Consider the following 12,064-nt stretch of genomic DNA (forward strand, 5'->3'; position numbering starts at 1 on the left):
CTCTCTCTTTCTTTCTCTCTCTCTCTGTCGAAGCGGGTATGAACTCCGGTGATAGCTTTTCCCCTGTAATTGTACATTCACAGCCACCTTATATGAGAGACATCAGGATTTAACTTAAATCCTACATGAAAAGAGCCAGTGAGGTGCGGCCATTTAATCCACAGAGGGCGTAAAAAGAGAGAGAGAGTTTCTGATGAATCTTCAAATATTTTCTTTGAATCACTTTCTACTATTATATAAAAATAAAAAAAATCCCCATCTGCAATGCTGAGATATTAAAGCATTCTCTCTGTGCACGTTGGTTTTATTATCTATGTGTATATTAAGGTGTTTCTGCCAGTTAATACAGTCCCATTTAATTATGCAAGGATCATCACCACCAACGTCAAACTCCATGGTGGTAGATGCTATTATTAATGTTCTTATGTTATAAAACAAATGTATATGACCTTTTAAGACAAAGGCAGTAACAGCGGTTAGTTTATTTGCTTTCGCCAGTCTTTGCTTGAATTATATTTATTGCGCGTGCTGTGGGTTATGAAAGAGGATTTTCATAAGTATAACATTGGATTGTAGTTATTCATATGAATGTATGGCGTGATGCCATATGTAATGTAGTGGTGACAGTCAGTGTGTACCACGGTGTACTATTCAGTAAAATAAGTAAATGATCCATTGGAAGCAATGGAAACTCACCTTGATCTTTCTCGGCGCCTCCGTAAAAATGTTACAATCTATCGGTTTCCACTGTCCGTAGTCGTTTGTGCTTGAAGTCCAGCCAGCGAGTCTTCAGCAGAAAGATTAATGTTTACCAGAGTTGTTACTTTGTTAATAGATCAATTTGAACACTATGTACCGTGATATGTATACAATATACAAAGTGCAAACCTTAAAATGATTTTGAATACTGATAATACACACATCAATACCATTGTTTGGACCATTCTCTTTATTCACACCAGACCAGAGGTCAATAGCCTTGAATGTAATTATTGAATTGAATCATTTTACATAATTTCACACCACGTATTGAAAACACACACAGCTAGCTGTATAGGCCAGTAGCAGGTACTATAAGAGAGGTCAAACAACTTCATAAGCTCTCCATATACTACCTTATTACAGCTACAAATCCCTACATAGGTCAGCCTGGGCAGCTACAGGCAACATTTCCAATAAACAGTGAAATGTCACCATTTATTTATAATCCCAGTGCAGCTATGGCACCTTAAATGTATTAAATGTGATTATTTCTCGTAGAGGTTATCTGAGTAGCCAGCAATCACAAGAACAGCCAAGTTGACATTTAACAAATTACCGTGACACAAAACTAGGACTTTTCTTCTTTGTCACATTAGAAAACCAATCGCAATCTCTTTTCCTTCTCCATTTAGCCCATATGAAAAATCAATCATTTGCATCACAGAAATCCAAAGTCAGTTTTATTGTTTGTAGATAACCAACCCAGTCCACAAACCTTGACTTGGAATATATGATAATAATATCAAATGACGTAGCTTTAGTCCAGACAACCTCCATTCCTGGCATGCATTTCAATGTATTTCCTGAAAAGTAGAGACAGTATGTCATGTTGGATTTGCCATGGCTTGTCAATGGGAAAGTGGTCAAATGCCATTTGTCTGTATCTTTCAGTTCTGCCTGGCCTCTCCCTATCTCCATTTCCATCTAAACAACCATCTCTCCCATTTTCCTTTCTCCTACCTCCCGCTCAGATAAAGGGACGCTGTCTGCCCTACCCCCACATGCAGACACACAAAGACACTGACACACACACACTCTCTCTCTTTCTCTCCTCTTTCTCCTCTCTCTCTCTCCTCTCTCTCTCTCTCTCTCTCTCCCCCCTCCTCTGTCCTCTCTGTCCTCTCTGTTCTCTCTCTCCCCCCTCTCTCTCTCTCTCTCTCTCTCTCTCACACACACACACACACACACACACACACACACACACACACACACACACACACACACACACACACACGCGATGATCTGCAATCATCAGTCGCTTTCTTCTTACGGAGCCAAATTGGAGCTCGGCTGTTAGGCTAATAGAGCGTTGATCCATAGATGAGGACTGTTATCACATTTGCATGTTTCACTTATTACCAACCTGTCCCTGCCAGTAAAGGTACCACACGTGCACACTTGGGTGTCTTTGACATTTAAATAGCAAAAAGGGACATTGCAGAAAGTAAAATAAATTCCACTTAGGTCAGAGCGTCCTATAGGTATCATATAGCATTGTCTCATGTCAGGTAGAACGACCACTCTGTGCCTCCGTCTGCTCTGTCGGTTGAGGGACGAGCGTTGTGTCGTAGTGACGCCACCTGTAGGAAGACAATGAAGCATAATACCTGTTCGACATACACACTATGACGTAAACATTATGAGACGTTATTGACAAACCCCCAAAAAATGAAATGTGTCCTACACATCTTTCCGTTGATGAGAACATCTCACCCAAAATGATTGGAGGAAGAATACGACACCGTGAGGCGGTTTTCGTACTAATTGGCCATCCCGTCCTCCCATTGCCAAATGGATAATTGGTTTCCTGATCATTGATGGATCGACGACACTCCTCTCCCGTCTCTGTGCTGCTTCCTCAGTGAGCAGAGCCATGCCTGCATGCAGCTGTTATGAACAGATCAATGGCAAGCGAACCTAATGAGCTGTCCTCCACATGCATGTGCTTGCAATGACGGGGGAGAAAGAGTGAACGAGTTCAGAGCGTGTGTCAGCTGCAACACGATCATGATTAGAGGGCCGTGTTTTCTGAACGTTCTTGAATCCTGGCTGTCCACGGTCGTGTTTCTAGATTAGAACCTGCTCTAACAATACATACAGCACAATTGCCATTTTCTGTTTTGCTCTGTAGGAGAGATGAGATGTCTGGCCTTGATGGAACTCATCTCTCTGTGTGTTCCGCTTTCCGCGAGAGGTGGCCTCGTTCTGGTGATGCAATGATGACAGAGTAGAGATTCATTTAGGTAGATGGGGGTGGAGAGAGGAAGGAAGGCTCTCGAGGCCTGTTCAGTGTAGGAGCAGAGACTGTCAAAAGTCACGTCCACATCAAACACAATGTGCTTTCCTTTAACTGAGGTCTCACCAAAGGCCGTTATTAGGTCATCGTTACTGGTATGGGAGTGGTATGTGGTATGTCCTTACTGTGTCTCTGAGTATTGATTGAATCCAGGGGTTTCATTTAATTTACAGTACGTCTAATGCGCTACGAGAGGTCATTCTCTGCATGTTAACAAATTGGCTTCAAGAAGTATCCTCAAGAAATATTCTCAAAATGGCATTATAATAATTATATACCGGCATGCGGAAGGAGACGGATAGTGTTTCCCGCGTGGACTCAGAGTAGCATGAAGAAATAACATGTTAAAAATAAATAACATGTTGGAGATCCATGATTATACTGCTCAAGCAGTGTGATTTCTCCAACATTCACAAAAACCGGAATAGCTATATTTACCGCACAATTGTGTGTTGTGGAAATTCTGTACATGTCAAATGGCAACCCTCAAAAGGACAGCAACATGGATACATTGCCTTCAAAAAGTATTCACACCTTTTGACTGTAAAAAAAAATGTTGTTGTGTTACAAAGTGGGATAAACATTTATTTCATTGTCATGTTTTGTTAACAATCTAAACAAAATACTCTGTATAGTAGTCAAAGTGGAAGAAATATTCTAACATTTGTTAAAAAAATAAAATAAAATAAAACGCTTATACACAGTATCTTGATTAGATCAATATTCAACCCCCTGAGTTTAATACATGTTAGAATAACCTTTGGCAGCGATTACAGCTGTGAGTCTTTCTGGGTAAGTCTCTAAGAGCTTTCCACACCTGGATTGTGCCAAATTTGCCCATTATTCTTTTCAGAATTCTTCTTTCTTTTCTCTCAGTTTCCTTCCAGAGTTAGGAAGGAAGTATGTATCTTTGTAGTGACTGGGTGTATTGATACTCCATCCAAAGTGTAATTAATAACTTCACCATGCTCAACGGGATATTAAATGTCTGTGGGATTATTTAAGTTACTCTTTAAAGATATACCATTAAGGGGTATTGTGTGTAGGCCAGTGACCAACAATCAAAATGTAATACATTTTAAATTCAGTCTGTAACACCACAAAATGTGGAAAAAGTGTGAAAACTTTAAGAAGGCACTGTACATCATTCATTATACATTTCTAGTCGTATGCTTTATTCTTTTGTATATTTTCTTCTATCAAAAATAGAGTATGTGCCCAGCATGTGCTTAGAATGCTTCCATTCTCTATGGGGGGAATTCCAAGGCTAATTTCTTCAGCATTTTAGCATGATTTTCTAGATTTAGAACACGAAACAACATTTAATAAAGCAAACTAGGTCTAGCGCAGCAAACAATTCAACTGGTTAAGCATATGTTGCAGAATTGCGATTCAAATGTATATTTCTTTAATTAGGTTAGCCATCAGTGACGGAGTTGACAACAGATACTCAAAACAGATAGATTTTTGCCTCTAAAAATAAAAGTTCAGTATAAACATTTGTAAAAGATGTATTATTTTGAAAATCCCCAATAAAAACATAACCATTCCATCACATCTTTCAGCCCGCTGACGGAGTTAATGTTTTACAGAGTTGACAAAAAAATGACCTTTTTATTTAATTTTTCTCTGTATACCATATATAGTGCCTTCCAAAAGTATGCTTGACTTATTCCACACTTATTATTCCACACGTATTTAAAAGAAAATCTCACCCATCAGCCTTAATTGAAATGGATTACAATACCCCATAATGCAATGTTTACAAATGTATTAAAAATGAAATACGGAAATATCTAATTTACATAAGTATTAACACCCCTTTGCTATGACACAATACTCCATAATGACAAAGTGAAAACATGTTTATATAATGAAATACAGAAATATGACATGTACATAAGTATTCACACCCCTTTGCTATCACACAATAGCCCGTAATGAGAAAGTGAAAACATGATCTTAGATTGTCTTGCAAATTTATAGAACATTAAATACAGAAATGTATCATTTGCATACTTATTCACACCCCTTTGCTATGACACTCCAAGTTTAAATTGAGCTCAGGTTCATCCAATTTCCTCTGATCATCCTTGGGATGTCACTTCAACTTTATGGAAGCCACTCCTGAGAAAAAGGCACATGGCAGCACATCTAGAGCTCGCAAAAAGGAAATACTCAGAGTATAAAGCAAAAGATTTTGTGGACTGATGAGACAAAAATTTAACTCTTGGGTCTGAATGCAAAGTCCTATGTCTGGAGAAAACCAGGCACAGATCATCACTCGTTTAACATCCTCCCTACAGTGAAGCATGGTGGTGGCAGCATCATGCTAGGGGGATGCTTTTCAGTGACAGGGACTGGGAGACTGGTAAGGATAGGTGGAACAATGACTGGAGATAAATACAGGCAAATCCTTGATGAGAACCTGCTTCAGAGTGCAAACGACCTTAGACTGGGGGTGAAGATTTTACAATCCAACAGGACAATGGTCCAAAGCCTTCAGCCAAAGCAATGCTGGAATGGATTCAGAACAAGAATGTAAAAGTCCTTGAGTGGCCCTGCCAAAGCCCAGACTTGAATCCCATTAAAAATCTGTGGGAAAACTTGAAGATTGCTGTTTACTTCCACTCCCAATCCAACTTGACAGAGCTTGAGAAAATCTGCAAGGAAGAATGGGGGAAAATCCTGAAATCCAGATGTGAAAAGCTGATACAGACATACAGTACCCAAGATGACTCAAAGCTGTAATTGCTGCCAAAAGTGCATCTACAAAGTATTGACTCAGGGGTGGGAATATTTATGTAAATGTGATATTTCATTTTGTGATATTGTGATATTTCATTAGTACTTTAAAACTGGAGCCTGGAGCATGGTTCACGATGACTGTCATCACAGTTCCATGATTAGTAAGGATTATTAGGGTAGATTTATATGACTGTTCAACCCCTATTGTACACTTTTATCACCTTCCAATATTTCATGGATTAAACTATTTAAAATGGCAGCTTTCAGGATGAATCAAACAACTATTTTTGATTCACAAATATATGTTGTGCGTAAAGGCTCTCCAAACCTGTATTTTTTGTGTTATTCATAATAACTTTCCTAAGATCACAGTATTTTTAAATCTACCAATTGGTGCTGGAAAGGAGAATGTGTGAATTGACGTGGCTTGTTTTCATTGATCCCTAATATTCTGAACCGTTCTCTCCATATACATATTCTAGTGAGTCTGTCAAGACATTTCTAATTAAAGATACACCAAATTTAAAGGGATGGCTTTAGATACTTTTACTGAAAACATTTTCAATCGGCCCTTTGTTGACAAAAATAGATGCCTAATTTGATTTTCATAGATTTCTTTTCACTTTTTCCTAAAGCTTCTCTGTGGAATCCTTTGTTCTCGTTTCATGTCATCGACATTCCACACCATTATTATGCGTCTATAGAAGATATAAACAAAGGACATTGTTCACCACATCATTCCGCTGCCTTGGTTGTTGTTTTGATGCTAGTCAACGCTGCTTCCTGGTTCAGCTTTTATGCTAATTAAACTAACCAGGAAGCTGGAACATGCTTCGTTATCCAGTCTCTCTGGTGCCTATTGAGGCTGTGTTCAGTCAGGTCTCATTGTCACATACAAATACCTATACTCTATTATCCATAATAGGCCCAGCCCTCCTTGTGCGATCGGGACTGAATATATGGATTCTATGCTGTTGTGATACACTGTAAGATTGTAAATCTCATATCCTTTCTGTTCATTACACTGTTCCTTGCAAACTAAAATAACAATTGCCCAAGCAAAATAAAAAAAAAGAAGTGTTTTATGTTCATTATCCTTTCAGCTGATTTCTTCCTCCCTTTCTCTCCAGCTGTCTCCTCTCATCCCGGAAACGACAAATCCTTCAAATTTAAGACCCCTGCAAAAACGTGCTGTATTTTTATATTTATGATGATTGCATTGGATTGCTTGCAATTGAAATGAGGAAGGAGAGTTAACAGCGCTCTCACTACAGCGACATGCATGGCGCCACAAATTGCTTCTCAAAGTTAACCTATACACATCTGCAGTAAACAAATTTAACATGATGAACAGGAATGACATTTAATCTCACAGGTGGCCGAAAACAACGAACTAACAGCCACACACCCAATAGACCACGCCTCCTGAACATAATTTATGGATTACATTAACAAAGACACAGCAAGAAAGTCAATAAAAACCCAACTGATGATAAAACGAACCCATGTTTGGGTAATCAAAAAGCATTGCCTATTGGGGGCAGGACTTTCAGATAGTTATTTTTGGCCTGTGAGAGTAAATGAAAATGTTCTTTCACTACTACCCCAGCAATGGGATATTCATAGGCACTTGAAAACTCATACTCTTGTGTATGCCTCATTAAAGCTATAAAATTATCAGTGATCAACATGTGTTGACAATACAACAGAACAGATGAACCGGAATGACATTCACTCTCACGGGTGGCCAAAAATACATATCTGAAAGCCTCCAGTCTTCTGCTCTGAAACGGTGGATCATAGCTCAATAACCCAGCATCAACAACCCAACCTGGCTTCTGCAAAAATCAGCATTTTTGTCAAAATGTTGTTATTGACATTGCCATGTTCTGTTCAATGTTCTCTACCTATACAGTACTCTAAATACCCCAATTCATGTTGTTCAGTTCAAAAGAATACATGATACAAATTACTGACACCATTCAAATCAATGAGGGTTTGGAACTTTAAAGTCAAAAATCTCATAATCATCTTTTGGCTTTTGTAAGACTCTCTCAATCCAGTTGAGGGAAACAGCCCTCTGATATGTCCTGTCATGTATGTGTCCAAGAGAACATTAATGATAACGAGGATCATCCTCTCTCTCTGAAGCCTCAGTCCATTAGCGGCTCGTCTCCCTCTCTCTAGTGATTGGGAAACAAAGCTTCCTGAAGCATTGAGCATTTCCAGCCAATTGTGTCGAAAATAGGTTCATTACTCGATGCTTTGATCAACACAGTGTATACCTGCACCTGCTGGTCAAAAGAATTTAAAACAGACAGATTATTATAGATGACACCACACACGCCATAGCGTGCGCAGGGTAGCCTTTTGTCTTCTACCAAAACCGATACCAAACCAATTAGGTGTTTGTTCGACAATACAAAGCTTCGGACGTCATTGATTACGTGCTTCTGATAAAGTGATACAAGCAACGGCACACTGTTTCGAAGTAAACTGCTTTGCAATTTTTGAGGCTTGCCTCGGACCTCCGGTATCTCACTACCTCTCTCTTTTCCCAGGCACAGTTCCTTCCCTATATTCCACGATCTATCATCACCTTTTTCTCCATAATTGGTAGTTACACTCTTATCTCATTGCTGCAACTCCCATAAGGACATCCCTGCCAGCCAAACCCTCCCCTAACCCCAGACGACGCTGGGCCAATTGTGCACCGCCACATGGGTCTCCCGGTCGCAGCCGGCTGTGACAGAGCCTGGACTCGGACTCAGAGTCTCTAGTGGCACAGCTAGTACTGCAATGCAGTGCCTTAGACCACTGCACCCCTCGGGAGGCCCAGCACCACCATCATTAAAATCAAATAAGAAATGACTATTTTCATTGACTTCACTGGCCTTTGTTGGAGCTCTCTATCGCTTTATACACAGCACAATATCCAGTGTTAAATCAACAATGACAGTGTTATTTTGCCAGCGTCTATATGGGTCAACACTTTTGAGTGTTATAAGGGCTCTGTTCAATCTGCATCGCGGAAGTTCAGCTTTACAGCGTGATTGACATTTACAGGCAATGTACCCGCTTTGGCGGTGACTGCATTCACGGTAAACGCAGCATATTTCGACTCAATCGGAAATGACCTTTACATTTCTATCTCTGAATCTGACGCTTTACAGATTGAATAGAGCCATACATTAACACTGTGCTTAGTGCTGACACTGTTACACTGTTACAAATGTATTAAAAAAGGAAATGAATAAATACCTTAGATACATATGTATTCAGACCCTTTGCTGGGAGACTCAAAATTGAGCTCAGGTGCATCTTGTTTCCATTGACCATCCTTGAGATGTTTCTTTTACTTGACAGCCCGTTTGGAGGTTACCAAAAGGCACATAAAAGACTCTCAGACCATGAGAAAACAAGATTCTCTGGTCTGATGAAACCAAGATTGAACTCTTTGCCCTGAATGCCAAGCGTCACATCTGGAGAAAACCTGGCACCATCCCCTACGGTGAAGCATGGTGGTGGCAGCATCAGGCTGTGGGTATTTTTTTTAGCTGCAGGGACTGGGAGCCTAGTCAGGATCGAGGGAAAGATGAACAGGGTAAAGTACAGAGAGATCCTTGATGAAAACTTGCTCCAGAGCAGTCGAGACCTTAGACTGGGGTGAAGGTTCACTTTCACTTTCCAACAGAACAATTATTATAAGAAATATTATTCTAATTTAATTATAGATAGCCATTTTTCTTTTATTCCAGGCTTTATCTAAATATTCCACAAACAGAAATACACAATGGACAAAAAAACGATTTCAGTTTCTCCTCATCGCTCAGCCAGATAATGGCAGGGTATATCTGGTGGTCTGTCTCCTTATCGCTCAGCCACAAAATGCCCGGGTATATCTGGTGGTCTGTCTCCTCATCGCTCAGCCACATAATGGCAGGATATATCTGGTGGTCTGTCTCCTCATCGCTCAGCCAGATAATGGCAGGGTATATCTGGTGGTCTGTCTCCTTATCGCTCAGCCACAAAATGCCCGGGTATATCTGGTGGTCTGTCTCCTCATCGCTCAGCCACATAATGCCAGGGTATATCTGGTGGTCTGTCTCCTTATCGCTCAGCCACAAAATGCCAGGGTATATCTGGTGGTCTGTCTCCTCATCGCTCAGCCACATAATGCCAGGGTATATCTGGTGGTCTGTCTCCTCATCGCTCAGCCACATAATGCCAGGGTATATCTGGTGTGCTTTCTGGAATAAGATCAATGTGGTAGAAAGGGCAATAGAGAATAAAATGTGTTTCATTTCTTCGAGGTTACAATAGTTACATAGTTTTACCTCTTCCATTTCACCACAATACCGACCTGGTAATATGTTCATCAAATATTGATAATTGCTATTTATAATTGCTTCTAAAATGCATATTTTACACCAATTGACTGCACATTATAACATGTTCTGCAGGTCTTGTTCAGTTTCTGCCAAAATAACATCAGCATTTAAAAGGATACTTAGCATTTCATCATCATATCTTACTCCAATATTTAACTGTTTCATTGATTTTGCCAAATCATTTCTAAACACAGCAAACAAAGTCGGTGACAAGGCAACTCCTTGTTTTACACCCGAGGGTGTGGGAAACCAATCGGTACGATATTCATTAACACACACACAAGCATTTGGTACTTTGTAAAGAGACTGGATTGCATGATAACATTTCCCATCAACCCCTGTCTTTCACAAACTGTAGGCTAAAAGATCCCTATTTACAAAAGGCTAAAAGATCCCTATTTACAAAATCGAAAGCTTGCTGGAAATCAATGAAACAGCAGATGTAGGCTATTTTCCCCCTGTAATCTATTTCTGATTATTGTACAGACGCAGATGTAGGCTTTTTTCCCCCTGTAATCTATTTCTGATTATTGTACAGACCGAGAAGATATGATCTATACAAGCTCTGGATTTACAAAAAAACAAATTTGTTCTTCCACCAGAATGTTTTAATCCTCCAAAAAGATCATCAGCCTATTGTTGAGGATGGACGAATATAATTTATAGACTGCATTTAATAATCTTATGCTTCTATAGTTCAGTGGCACACTCGGGTCATTTTTTTTTAAAGATTTGGGAATGGGATTCACTATAGACTTATGCCAAATGGATGGCAGTACACTATATCAATTAATCAGTCAATTAATTTAGGGGATTTTAAAACCTCATTAGGCAGTTCATCAATGCCAAACGCTTAACCATTTCTTTGCAGAGTCAATCACCTTCACCTTCTTAACTTCTGGCACAGGCAGCTCCTCATTTAAGTGCGGGTTACATATATCAGAGGGTTCTAACATTGTATTTTCCAGTTTACCTGAGAACAGACTAACAAACCCCTTCTCCAATTCCTTATGTACCTGTGTAATATCAGAGTATCAAATCAATTCTCAGCCTTACAGACCATAGGTCCCTTAATGCATCATTCCAATAAGGCTTGTCAACTTTCCTGAACTTGAATATATAATGTCACAAAACGTTTCATACCACACATCTAAATCAAATGTTGTTGCTTGGCATCTTTGCAGAGTTTCGAAGAGTTCTACCAGAGCGCTACTACATGCCATTTCAGAGCATAGAAAGTCATTTGGCACATGTGTTTTCTTACATTTAAGTCTTTACGGGGTATGTATCTTTTCCCCCGAGTGATGCACGGTAATACCCGGTTGAGAAAGTTTGTGGCCAACAGAAAATATTCTAAAAAATAAAAAAAAATGATCAGGAAGTCTACTTTCTTCTCCGATGAAGTCAAATCCACATTCTTCAACCATCTGTGAAGGGGGTGTAACACTTTAAATTCCAAACAGGTTTCTGGACAGTCGTGGATGGTCACTATATAGCGCATTACAGTTTTTCCTTAGCCAGATATGGATGTAAAGTTATCGCATAAGGGCCCTATCCTTCCATTAATGATACACATTTTAGAGTCCCGAAGGAATTCTAGCCAGGTTTCCCCATGATGATTAGTAACACGCGATGGAATATCATCAATTTAATTTATATAGTCATCTAACCTCCCAATTTGATTGTTAAGATCCCCACATAATGTAAATAGCATCTGCTTCTGTATGTAGGTATACTTGAATTAACAGATGATTATAGAAGGAGGATGCATCTCTAACCCCTGTGGACTGTTCAGGTGGCAAATAGCATGAAAACACAACAAAACAATCACCTGACTCCCTATGTTCAAAGCAAAAAAACAATCATT

Source organism: Oncorhynchus clarkii, chromosome 33 (genome assembly GCF_045791955.1).
Source record: "Oncorhynchus clarkii lewisi isolate Uvic-CL-2024 chromosome 33, UVic_Ocla_1.0, whole genome shotgun sequence".
NCBI classification, from domain to species: Eukaryota; Metazoa; Chordata; class Actinopteri; order Salmoniformes; family Salmonidae; genus Oncorhynchus; species Oncorhynchus clarkii.